This window comes from Argopecten irradians, chromosome 3 (assembly GCF_041381155.1).
Source record: "Argopecten irradians isolate NY chromosome 3, Ai_NY, whole genome shotgun sequence".
NCBI classification, from domain to species: Eukaryota; Metazoa; Mollusca; class Bivalvia; order Pectinida; family Pectinidae; genus Argopecten; species Argopecten irradians.
The window spans coordinates 51007321-51019222 of record NC_091136.1 but is presented as its reverse complement, the minus strand read 5'-3'; the positions used below and the strand labels follow the sequence as shown (position 1 = coordinate 51019222).

General features: G+C 34.0%; 1 long non-coding RNA gene across 1 annotated transcript in view; it reads right to left on the bottom strand.

The window, feature by feature from the left end:
* Positions 1-313: 313 nt before the first annotated feature.
* The window catches only part of LOC138318970 (uncharacterized), an 84051-nt gene continuing 72462 nt past the window's right edge, over positions 314-11902 (bottom strand). Inside the window, exon 3 of the long non-coding RNA XR_011207932.1 lies at positions 314-879. This is a non-coding gene — a long non-coding RNA (uncharacterized lncRNA). The remainder of the gene's footprint in view (positions 880-11902) is intronic.

Here is an 11902-nt window from a genome sequence, read left to right as displayed (position 1 = left end):
GTACAATCTACACAACAAAGCATCGTTATGTATTGTGCTGAACAGATAACAGCTTATTAATTCTAGATCTTGGCTGAATACTGAATAATCGTCTGTATCTCTGCCTCCCATCACTAGTTTGTTTATTGTGATCAAATGATCAGAATAGATCACAGATTCCTATCACTAGTATCTCCCACCATTTTATCATCAGCATAGCATTGATGTTGTAAGAGTGATTTTCAAGCGACCAGCATGTTTTGTATTTATTCATCATTTTTTATCAAATTACAGATAATAAAAAGTAAGTAAATGCAGAAGAAGAAAAAATGTATGAGGTAACACCTGCAGCCTTTTATGTCATGTGACTTTAATTAAAACAGATTCAGTCCAATAGACAAAGATACTTTTTTTTATACAGACAGTGAAAAATAAAATGATTTAAGAGGCATTATTTACACAGATATTCAAATGTTCAGGTGATAAATAGACAAGCCACAGGGCAAATAAGTGAGGTAAATATTCCTAAAAACTGATATCATTAAATGTGAAACAGATCTATTGTGGTAGATACACCATTAAAACTGGACAGTAGATACTGAAATCAATATTCAGAAAGAGGCAGATCTTCAATTACAGATATCCTAAATATTTTTATGATGGATTATATCAAACAGTCTCCTAGCTCACAGAGAAAAATTACACAGATATCCTAAAATGTATTTCCAATTTGATATTGGAAAGGCATCTTCAGCAAATTAATAGAAAACAGATGTTTATAAACTCTCCGATGTAAGTATCTTGAATGTGAAACTGAGGACAACAGACATCATTCTAGTGTTGACTGAGTTGGTTATTTATAGTTTGGGATGTCCTCAGGAACTGCGTTACTGTCACATCCTAAAACAAAAATAGATATATTTAGTTCAAAAAGAGTCCCAAAACTGTTTATACTACACTTTTTTAGCTTTCTAAACAATCTTTGAGATAAATTAAATGTTAATTTTCATAATGCAATTTGTCTTATGTTTCCAATTGTCATCCAATTGGAGCACAGTACCAGTACTTGAGTATTTCTATAAATCTTAAGTGTTAATTAACACTGATTTACGCGGGAATCAAGCAGATTTTGGTGTTCACCTCAGGCCACGTCGTCGGAGACCCACGGGTGATCGCACTACACGACGCTACACTTATCACATTTGGGCAAACTCCTAGTAAAATCCTCGTAAAATATGCTAATTCACATACTAGAATTGACCAATTAGAATACTCGATATACAGTTCAGAACTCTTCAGAATGAAGGCTGGTTTATTGGTTTGCCCTTATTAATACCTTATACCTAATAACATTAAGACTATAGTATAAAACACTTATATGACAATAGCTATTTCTGCCTAATAAAGCATACTATTATTACAGAAATACCTAATAAAGTCCTATACTGCTATGAACGAAGCTAACAACGCTTTTGTTCATAGTTTACCTGACCCATACACACACGTGTAAACATACACCGCTCGTGCGCTCACAGTATCATGTACCCGAAAATTCGCCAGGTGCAAGTGTTAGCCGTATAAGATACATAATGCTTACTCTGATTGATTAAATCCCATCGCAAAAATGTACTGGAACCAATCAAATTCTTCATGCATATAAATTACCTACGAGGATTTTACCAGGAGTTTGCCCACGGGTGATAAGTGTAGCGTAGCGTAGTGCGATCACCCATGGGTCTCCGGCGATGCTCAGGCCAGGAACATAGAAGTTTCATTCTTGTTTCAGAAATGTAGCGGGGCTTTAAATAGAAACCTTTTACATATGAAAAAAATGCAAATATAATATTAATGCAGATAAAATATAAGAATAGACAGGTGCATCTTTTCCATTTCTGCAACAATATATATATCAGATAAGATGAATTTACATATATTATGTAAATGAAACAAATTATTATGTTCATAATGAATTAAGTAGAACTAAACATCTGCCATATACATGGAAATAGATTTCTTATGTAACCATCATGCATATTAGATCTTCTCCAGAATAATAATGCCATCTTGGGACATTTACTGAATTATAGCTTTTTTGCAGTCTGCAAGACAGTGGTGATATTAGTTCTGGGAGAATTCTTATTACAAAGTTTTTTAAACTGTACATTTTAGTTTGAATTAATTAGGTGCAACTGTACTTAATTGTATATATATAGATAACAACACTGGAAAACCTTTACCGTAATGCACATAAGCCATGTTGTCCCTTACTGAAAATAGACTGATCTAATTTCATATGCATTATTCATGTACTCAGAGAATGTAGAATTTTGAAGTTTCAAATGTCATACGGTAAACATTAAACCTGAGTTGGCATACTATCCTAGAAATGATACTGTTTCTGATTAAACTCAGGTTCAAGCTGACCTGGTATTTAAACAGTCAGGTATGTAGGACAATTACTCCAGAAAAAGGATGGATACATGTGGACATTAATTAACATATTTTAAAAATGACATTACAAGTATTGGGTTGATGTTGTATTCCAAGCTCCAACTACAGGCTATATCTCTCTCAACACCAACAATACAAACAATATATCTTAATGCAACATAAAATTATATAATATGATGTAGATTTTAGTAAGAAAAGTAGGGAAATAGAACTCAGGAACTATTGTTTTCTTAGCTCTTTGTCATTATCTCAAGCATCCATAGGTGTGATAACAGTATTTCTAAATCTACTTCAGTGGCTGTAACAAATGTTATAATGTGCATCTTTAAATCCTATCTAAAGATTCTATTTTTTTTATACAAAATGCTTGTCTATTAAAGACATGTATGTATACATATGACCTAATCTGTTATATAGACAACACCAGCACATCATGTAATAGAAATTAAAAAGTGATGTAAGGACATGTTCACTGACAATGTAGAGACTATGTACAACAAGGCAATAGCTAACGACCTTCACTTACACCCCTCCCCCTCACCACTACCACAGGAAATGGATTACATGAAAAATGAATCTATCCTTTGAAGTTGTAGGTCTCTGCTTAGGTAAACAGCTCAGAGAAGGTTGGGCTAAGCTCATACGCAAACTTAACACATTCATCTTTAAACTACCTGTGACTTTTAAAGTTTTACTTGTGTCTATAATCCAGGTAAAATTTATTTTCCGAATTAAGTCTATTCATAATTGATAGTTTATTCACAAAGCGTTGTATTATTACAATTCAAAGCAAACTCCAAGACCTATCATATTTTATGGATCAGTCTCAAGTTGACTGTAATAATTGTCAGATTTTTATTATTCCAAGTTTTAAAGATTCGTAACCACAAACATCATTACATAATGTTTTGTTAGTCTGGGAGCCATACTGTCGATAATTATTTTGACAGAGAAAATGGTGTGAAAAGGACTTCCTGCAGGGTAAAATGTTTAGCTGAATTAATACAATACAATATATCAGAGTATTAATCATTATCAACAGCTCAAATCACCCATTACCAGTTTTCAGTAATCCTTGGAGAGCAACAATAACTAGATTATAATCATACGTTTACATCAATATTAAAATCAATCATCAACACCAGAAATGCACTAACAAGGCTGTTGGTATACAATTCTGGTGGGAAGGCAATCAAAGCATGTATTTACAGGACCAAATAGAAATAACACTACTGTAAAAATCAACCCACCAACAACGCCCTCTGTTTTAATAATTCTGAGTTTATTCTCTTAATAAGTTACCCCATCAATGGCTCAGAGTTACCTTCCCTTGATTAATGAGTTATCTGCCCTTGATTATGTAGAGTAAATATTCAAGGGGTTAGATATTTCAGAGTAACTTTTTCTTTATGTTTTAGTTTGTTTTGATAATTATGAGTTTATACTCTTAATAAGTTACCCCATCAATGGTTCAGAGTTACTGCCTCTGATATGTTATCTCCCTTTGACAATTCAGAGGTACCTAGTACCTAGATGGTGTAATACCGTATAAGAGGATTCCCTATTACAATTATCTTTTAATCTATACTTTTTTTGATGCAGTTTCGTTTCCTTTCTATACAAATAAGCATTACAAATATAGAATACCTAGTCAATAGAGATTAATTCTCCTTTTAAGTGACTTAGTTATAAACCACACCAAAGAAATTACCATTACTAATGAATTTTATTCAGACTCAATCTTTACATTTCATTCTTTCTGGGAAATACTTCAGACGTCACCTTATTAGTAAACAGATGTTCATAACAGCATTTTTTCATTTGCAGCACTCAGGACCCATTGATATTAATATGAAGTCAATTAACTAAACAACATATCCTATCTCTAACATTATGTCATTATTACAGTTCTCACAGCACAGGTTCCTCTCACTGACATACAAATAAAACCGGAATACGGTAATCAAAATGATAATTATCGGTCAATGATAACTAATTAGTCTAAACTTCAAGGCTCACATTTGTTAATATCTCCGAGTAATGATCAAATTATCATAAACCATCAAGAGTTTGTAACTATTGGGAAGTTTCTACTTAAAAAAACACAGTGATCCACAATTTAGTTATGAATATGGCCGTGTTATAAAACCTGTGGTTGACATTTAGAAAATCATGTGGTGCTCATTAAGTCCATATTATCTGTTGGCTTTGTATATGTAAGAGAGGAAATGACGGGAGACAAAATTGACGTAAACTATGTGACATTTTATCCTATCACATAAACGGCTCTCCCTATCCTTACCCTAGTTACTAATTGTAGATGATTGTAGCTGTCTATACTGAGCTGACATTTCAGAGAATCACCGATATTTTCTGATCATTAAATCTGATCAATCATCAACAGTCCAGAAGCCTCAGTAGCTCTTCACCTCCGACCCTAACAACATGTATAATTACAATATTTGACAAATTAACAGGAAACAATTTTTTTCCTATGTGGGAACTGCTATTAAAGTCGGCACTTGGATGAGTTTCATTTACCAAGGATATGAAATAGACACAAATTAAACATGTTGTCACATCTCAACAGTAGAATGAATTAAGTCACATCTCAACAGTAGAATGAATTAAGTCACATCTCAACAGTAGAATGAATTACGTCACATTTCAACAGTAGAATGAATTAAGTCACATCTCAACAGTTGAATGAATTCAGCTATTTAAGATCGTGTTAAATCTGATTTCTACCATACCAGATAATAGCCCTGACAGTAAGTCCAAGTCTGTCTTAGTTTGACTGGATCATTAGAGGTGCACATGGTATATTGAAATATTTGGTTCCATTTTTTAATTAAGCAATCAACTGATCATTCATTCATCACAAACTGTGAACTTCCCTATGAAGTGGGACCGTTTAGATCCCGAGTTTTTGTTAATGCGCAATTCCCTGGAAATGTAGACAATGATAATTCATAGTACAGCAAATAAATGACAAATAAATAAGTATTCAAATGTAGGTAATGATATTTGAATTTCCCAATTTGTATAGTATCAATGATATTTAGTTAACATCTAGAAATTTCAGCCCCTATAAATGTCACTAACCCCACTGAATTTATTTAAAGGTGATAATTTGAGTAAAAAAATATCATCATTGACATTTAACTGTTATTGGATGGATGATAAAAGTCAAAAGTCAATGGTTGAGGTGAACCCATTATAAATAAATCTGTCTGTCCCATACATATGATGTATGGAGGACCTCTGATGGTATTGTCAGTATAATGGTGGACTTATCTATACTGGGTCAGGGTATTCTAATTTAGAAATTCTATGTACTTTTTATAAGGACTACATTTTTTTTATTTGCAGGAGTAATCGTGTAATGCTTTAGGAATATTGAAAAAAAACTTAATTATATAGTTGATCATTGATTTCAGGACAACTTATTACAACAATGTCACAAAAGTACAGTAGGAGACATACCTATATTGGTGTGTAGATCAAGAAGGCTTTGGTAAAACAGAGATGGGGGATTTTGTATAACCCTTTTAGGGATGAGAATTTTGGATAAAACATATCAAGAGATGGTTAACCTATTTAGAGATTAGAAGAATTTGCAGCATATATTTAAATAGAGAGGTATGTGATATACTTTTGTGAAAAAAAACTTGTTTAGAGATGGATTTGGATAAGAGAGGTTTTGTTTGCAATTGGAGGTCTAAAACATATTCAGACATGGTGGACTCTAGTGAAATACATATGGAGATTAAAGATTTTGCATATTAATTGTAACAGCTTTACCAAATTTTGCAGAGTTATTCACAATCCAGTTTCAGTATTAATATTTGAGTTATATCTATTGGCTTATCTATTGAAGGATGTGAACTGAAAACTTCACAAATTATAATTTACACCTGGACATAATTTGCCGAGGAAAAAACCCCTTATTCTCATTTCCTCTGTGTTCAACATCCTCTATTTGAATTATGTCACTGATAAATGTTTTTCTTTATCCTTCCTGTGACCATCATCTGAACATTTACTAAGAACCTAATGTAAAAAGCAACACATGGAAACTGACATTGGCCATTTACATATCATCAGAGTAGTTACATCAGCTACAAAAATAAACGTACTTTCTATAGCAAACAGAAAATGTGTAGCAGTGAACATTATTACTGATATTTCCATTTTACTCTATTCAAAATCATCCAAATGGGGAATGGTTTATAAATACCCATTTCCATTATTGCTCCGAGATAGCTATCAGTTTCTGAGTGCTAGTACGAAATTCTGAAATCGGCCAATCAGAGAACCTACCTTTGTGTCATCATCTAGATGTTGTTAACCATTGGAAGTAATCATCGCCATCATCATCCCTGTTTATAGAACTTAACTAACCATGAATTTATATGTATATAAACCTATATTAAACTGCTATACTATATCATCACCACCAGTCTGTGATCTTCAGAGCGCGACGTCTAATTACATGTAGTTTTATTAAGTGCAGGCCATATCTTGGCTGTGCATCCTAACAATAAAACCAGTCATCATCGCCATCATCTGAGGCTGACAATATAAGTAATGTATTAAAGGACGATTACTATCGTATCAGTTGTGGACAGGAAATGGGGAAATTCCCGTTTATGGATATTCGCAGTTACGAGATCATAATGTTGATTTTGATCCGGTTCATAAACTTCTTGTTATCAATCAAACAAAGTAAAGACTATAATTATAAAATATATTTCTCAACTGATAAATAATCTAATTTTATTTCTTAAACTTGTGGAAAATGCCAGCAGCAAATTTTCGTTGTCATGTGTGTAAGTGTCTTCAGTGATATCTGATCCTTTATTTGTGTTTACAAGGACAGATTGGGTAGTTAAAACTGTAAAGAAGCGGGAAAAATGACTTTACTTAAACTTGCTTTGTAACTGGAAATATGCATGTTGACACGGTAAATTAAAATTGAAATGATAATAATTCAATGATTTACCATATATAATAGGTTAAGTTGCAATCAAAGTCCTTTAGAATGAATTTATTCTAGTGAAGCTTTATTTGTCTCATTATAAGCAATATTGTTCTCTGATTGGCATACATATACTATTGATGTTCAGACATACTTAAGCTTAATACTGATCAGTATCTTCATAATTTCCCGACTTAATTGTTAATGAACAGTACTTTGAATTTGTTTTTTTTCCCATTGTACATCATACTACATGACCCTGGCCGGTAATAGGATGTTAATTAATAATCAAACAAACAAACAAAACCAGGATCCGGAGTTTCCAGAGACAAATCATTGACCTATGATCAGAATTAACCTGGTAACTGCCCAATGAGGGATTCTAGCTTGAAACCCAGAGATGGAGGGCTAGTGGTAATATATTGTAACACCTTAACCACTAGCCCACCTGAGGTCACGACTGCCCCTATACCTCCATGAGAGAGTGAAAATAAGGGAAGTAACTCTGACAGATCACAATGTTGACATAAAACCCAGTGTGTGGCTGCTGAGGATAGCCCTGGTACAATAGCCCATTATTGTACTTCCTGTACTTATAAACAATTCCCATCAGGCTGTGTGTCCTAATTGGTGTTCAGACCACAATGACCAGTTATTAAAAGTCGGTATGAATCACAACCCTCTCACAGTAGATAATAGCTGGTCTGTACCAGGTCCACACCACTGAACTAAAGGTGCTAAAAATAATTAATAAGTGATAATACTGATAATAGCTGATTCAAGAAATAATGTGGTAAAACTAATTTAGAAACTTTTAAAGTTAAATATTATTTTCCAATTTGTAGTTTTGGTTGGAGAATGACCATTATTGGTAAGAGTTGTCAATATCTGGTGACTACCTCGTAAACAGAGACCTCTAATCCTCTACCATCCAGAGTATATTAACATATCTTGCTCCAGGTTTTCCAGACCAGACTCAGTGCATTTTTCAGCTATTACTTAGTACTTTATGTGAAAGTTATTGGTATTTATAAATATACATTTATACACAAAAAGATAATATCCAACTATTGGTACAAAACAACAGAGTATGGTCTACAAGTTATTGACAAGAGGCTGAGGGGTCATGACAGATTTTAGCCTAAATATTTGACCCTGTGATTATGAATGAAGTTCAAGGCCATTCATTTGAACAAACATTGAAGCTCTTCACCCTAGCACGCTAACAGGCCTATATCATGTCTCTTAGTCATTGACAAGAAGTTTTAGACTATTAGACCCATGTGCCTTTGAATGAAAGTCAAGGTTGTTCATTTGAATAAACTTTTATAATATCAGTAGCCTGGGCCTTTTGGTTATCTAAAAGAAGTTAGATTATAAGTAAATTTATGAACAATGGAGCAGGTCATCTGAAAGGGTCAGGTGACCTAAATGATTTTCACAAATTTTAATTTGCACTAGGTCTATTAACCCATCAAATGTCAGACATACTGTATAAATCCAACCCTCAAAATACCCCACCACGATTAAACCTCACTGATGAAAATGACATAGGAAAAAACAAAAAGAAACATCCAATGATACTAAATATAATCTGAACTACCTCAATGCATTATTGTACTGCTCAAAATATCATATATAAAGATTTAATTTAGAAAATTTAGACCACATTATTTTCATATTTGTACTAATTATACCATGAATTATATATTGGTTTGTATGTACATTCCTCAGTCATGATTTGACATTAAATTTGTAAGCTTTTCCATTTAGTGATTCAGAAATACTACAATGTCTTTAACATAATTATCATCTTATATATACACACTAAATGTAAAATTATTCTAAATATTTACACCCTAGAGATGCCTTAATGATCCAGAGAAAAACCATGTCAAGCGGTTAGTGAGTGTGCTGATTTTATAATTAGATAACAATTCATATCAAGTCAATTATTTACCATTCAAAAGGTTTGGAATTTCATTCGCATCAATTAATATCACGAGTTAGCGAACGTGTAAGGGCTCCCCAGCTGTACAGTAGTACTTCAACACGACGTAGCTGACGTATGATTTTCCGCCTGCCTCAGACATGCTGGAGCTCTTTCAAGCACCTTGCGACAATTGGTCCGATCGGATGAATATGTTAACGAATAGGTGTATCATTCTTGTTTTCACTAGACCAACATGTTGCACTCATTAAATTATAAATACAAAATGTCATTTGAGAATCCTGGGAATAAGGAGAGTATATATAGTGACACCAGGATTGATGGCGGACAAGATCACTCACAACACCAGAATCTCGGTGGCTACAGTATCCACCTAAAATCTGGTGGACAAGATCACTCACAACACCAGAATCTCGGTGGCTACAGTATCCACCTAAAATCTGGTGGACAAGATCACTCACAACACCAGAATCCTGGTGGCTACAGTATCCACCTAAAACCTGGCGGACAAGATCACTCACAACACCAGAATCTTGGTGGCTACAGTATCCACCTAAAATCTGGCGGACAAGATCACTCACAACACCAGAATCTTGGTGGCTACAGTATCCACCTAAAATCTGGCGGACAAGATCACTCACAACACCAGAATCTTGGTGGCTACAGTATCCATGCACCTAAAATCTGGCGGACAAGATCACTCACAACACCAGAATCTTGGTGGCTACAGTATCCATGCACCTAAATTCTGGCGGACAAGATCACTCACAACACCAGAATCTTGGTGGCTACAGTATCCACCTAAAATCTGGCGGACAAGATCACTCACAACACCAGAATCTCGGTGGCTACAGTATCCACCTAAAATCTGGTGGACAAGATCACTCACAACACCAGAATCTCGGTGGCTACAGTATCCATGCACCTAAAATCTGGCGGACAAGATCACTCACAACACCAGAATCTTGGTGGCTACAGTATCCACCTAAAATCTGGCGGACAAGATCACTCACAACACCAGAATCTTGGTGGCTACAGTATCCACCTAAAATCTGGCGGACAAGATCACTCACAACACCAGAATCTTGGTGGCTACAGTACCACCTAAAATCTGGCGACAAGATCACTCACAACACCAGAATCTTGGTGGCTACAGTATCCTGCACTAAAATCTGGCGGACAAGATCACTCACAACACCAGAATCTTGGTGGCTACAGTATCCATGCACCTAAAATCTGGTGGACAAGATCACTCACAATACCAGAATCTTGGTGGCTACAGTATCTCAATACTGGTCTAAATTTTCTCACAGACTATACAGACTACACAATCCAAAGGATTTTCCCTTCCATGTTTTCTTATTACATGTACATCATTTTTAGATTTAAACCTTAATTTCTGGGCTCCTCACCTTTCTTGGCATGTTTTGGGAGACAGCTAGAGGACAGCTCAATGAAGTCTTAATGTACTGTACTGTGCAATAATGAGTACAGTATAAGTACTTTGTATTGATTATCCTAAACATCAGACAATATAACGGTTAAAATGTTCTCAAACTAATCATGCAGGCACCAAACTTTGTGAAGAAAACTTGTTTAATAAGTAACCCTAGCTAATTTTCAGCAAGATAATCTCACACTTTAAATAATTAATACTTTACCATTTAAACAGACATAGCAATACCTTAGAAATTTCTAGAATGTCAATGTTGATAAAAGTGATCATGACATTGACACTTTACCAGGAATGAAGTGTATTTTGACTATATATATATACCTAACCTGTGTATATAGTTTTATCTATTTTAATAACATCTTTGATGTAAATCTTTAATAGATTCAGTACACTGCACTGAAGTGCTGATATTTAGTAACAGGTGATTTAATCATCAGAAATTAATCTAATAGACTTCTTAACCTGGATGAATCTTGATGATACTAATTATAAATCAACCTAAATTCTAACCTAATTATTTACAATTACAAGTGTCAAGGAGATGGAATGCCTAGATTTATTTTCATCTTCTATCTGCATGGGAATTTATGGAACATTTTACTGTTTTGGCATGAAGATTTATGCACTAATCACATAATAACAAAACCTCATTATGAAACAGTAGAAATTCAGATGGTTATCAAGTACAATGTGAACTATATTTGGTATCTTTTATTGTAACTCCTAAAACAAGAATTAAACAGCTAAAATTGGATATTACTCCTGTGTTGCTCTCACCCATTTGGTCTTAAAAAAATTGTCAAATGATCAGGTTTGTGTTATGACAACTGATAATTAGAAAACTTTATAGTGTGATATTACAGCAATTTATTTACTTTTTTAGCCTTATATGTTCATAGCTGCCTGTTAATCTCATTAGAGTAAGGATTCTATTTAGAAAGTTGAAACAGGTGTATTGACACTCCTGATTTAGTGTCACAGTTGAATTCACAGCAGGTGAATTACAGGTATTCCACAATAGTGTAAAACAATACAGTTAGAGAATATTATATATCATAATATCCTGTTCAAATCTTCCCCTATA